Source organism: Penaeus monodon, chromosome 29, assembly GCF_015228065.2.
Source record: "Penaeus monodon isolate SGIC_2016 chromosome 29, NSTDA_Pmon_1, whole genome shotgun sequence".
Classification (NCBI taxonomy): Eukaryota; Metazoa; Arthropoda; class Malacostraca; order Decapoda; family Penaeidae; genus Penaeus; species Penaeus monodon.
Genome location: NC_051414.1, coordinates 1,377,105 through 1,378,989, shown reverse-complemented (window position 1 = coordinate 1,378,989; position 1,885 = coordinate 1,377,105). Strand labels below are relative to the sequence as shown.

At 49.9% G+C, this 1,885-nt stretch overlaps 1 protein-coding gene and 1 pseudogene across 1 annotated transcript in view; both read right to left on the bottom strand.

Annotated features, from left to right (window-relative positions):
• LOC119591885 (AP-2 complex subunit alpha-like) overlaps nucleotides 1-1,885 on the bottom strand; it is a gene marked incomplete in the record, with an annotated part of 45,360 nt that overhangs the window by 22,103 nt on the left and 21,372 nt on the right.
• Nucleotides 1-1,885, bottom strand: part of LOC119591613 — a 3,654-nt pseudogene that overhangs the window by 744 nt on the left and 1,025 nt on the right.

The following is a 1,885-nucleotide window of genomic DNA, read 5'->3' as shown; positions in this document are numbered from 1 at the left end:
GGAATCCGAGAGCTTTGGTCCCGTGGGCACAGGTGTGCAGGTGTGGTCCCGAAGGTGGTGGAGACGAGAAATAGGTTCCCTGTCACTTCCATTCTGAAAAGGGAGCAGCGTAAATAGGGATATTACTAGGTGGCCTGCGTCAAAATGCAATGCTTGCTGCAGTGGTGATATACATGTTTTTTCGTGTGTAAAAGGGGATAATATTTCATAATACTACATTTAGCTCGACATTTAGCCATACACAACATCCATTTAAGCACCAAGATCTTGCCTTCTGCGGGTTAAAGTGGAACCTCAAACTTGCCTGTCTCTCACGGCGTCCAGCTGGCAAAGGCCCCAGTCTGGATTGTCTCTCATCGCGTCCCCCTCGTGGTAGATGTCGGGGTGGTGGTGCGCCGCCGTCAGCCCGACGAAGGAGAACCACAGACTACATGCGCAGTGCATCACTAACCATAGCCTGTCATACAATGAGATGTAACCATTGACACGTGATATTTTGCACGCATTGGGCTCACGAAGGGCGTTCGTGCTATTAACATAAGGTGTTGTACGACATACTACCATGTACATGATACGACAACCAGCTAAAATACCAGCAGGTGTAATCTTGTAATCTTTTAAGCAGTGCATGCTATCTATAACCAAGTTTATGATGTCTGCACAGGGTCACTTACTTCAGACCAGTCCAGCTTGAAGGAACAAAGGCACAATAAGCAACCAGTTCAAGTAAAGGTAATGCATTCTCAGGCCTCATTTCCTGCAGTCCAAAGACTATATTTTTCCACTTCTTCAAGGCCTCCAGATAGAAAAATACTGGAAAGAAAACCATGCCGTACAAGTAACTCCCGTAGCGCTGCAGCCACGTCTTGTTGGCCTTCGGCAAGAACTCGAAGATGGGTTTCCAGGGCGGATATCTCGAAGTCGTAAATGGTGTTGGTGAAGAGTGGTGCGAGAGGGCGTGGCTTATCCTCCAGTCGTAGGAGGAGAGGAGGGTCAGGTCGAACAGATACATCCGCCAGTTGTCTCGCTGGTGGAAGAAGTTGTGGGCGCACATGCTCACCATGGCCAGAACCACGCCTGGAAAGAGTCGAGCGGTGGGAGCGAGCAATCTGTTGACAACTGTAGAGGTAACACTAGAGAGAGAGATAGAAACCTGAAATCCTTTTTCTCTTCGCCCCAAAAGCATTCTACTTTATGCCTCCCAACCTATTGTGAATAACAGATACGAGTTGAGAGGACATACCGCCCAGAGCAGCTGCGAGGAAGGACTGCGTGAGGATGGCAGCCACAGCCAAAGCCACGAAGGTTAGAGCGAGTCCGTCCTGAATCAAAGTTATCTTCCAGTCCGGCCCGCGACCCACCTTCTGGAGTATCGGTCTCACCTGGACAAAAGCGCAGGAAAAACAGAACACATTAATATCCACATCGAATCGTCTCTCATCCATTCAAAATCTACAGGACCGTTAATTATTTTCACAATCATCCCTCACGTCCCTTCGGCATCCGCACGTAGTCATCCTCCACGAGTCCCATACAGCCTCCTTCCTCCCTCCTCACCTTCCTCTTGAACGTCCTGAAGAAGCCGTCGTCGTGAAAGGTGTACGGCGAAACCCTGGGCGTTGCGGCGTCCTTCAAGTAGTACCTCGAGAGCATCTTCTCCGCCGAGGCCGAGATGTGCGAGCTCTCGAAGGCCTCGGTGATATCAGTGCCTCGCGTCGTCAGGAGCCAGTCCTTGCCTGGGAACACGGTTAGCTTTTCGATGAAGCCCTTTGTGCTCTGCTCTACAGGTGCACGCGTAAAGCAAGCAGTTGCTGACTGTCATTAATTCATCATTTGAAAGAAAGATAGAGGGAGAGGGGAAAAAATGATGTATATGCTGACCCAC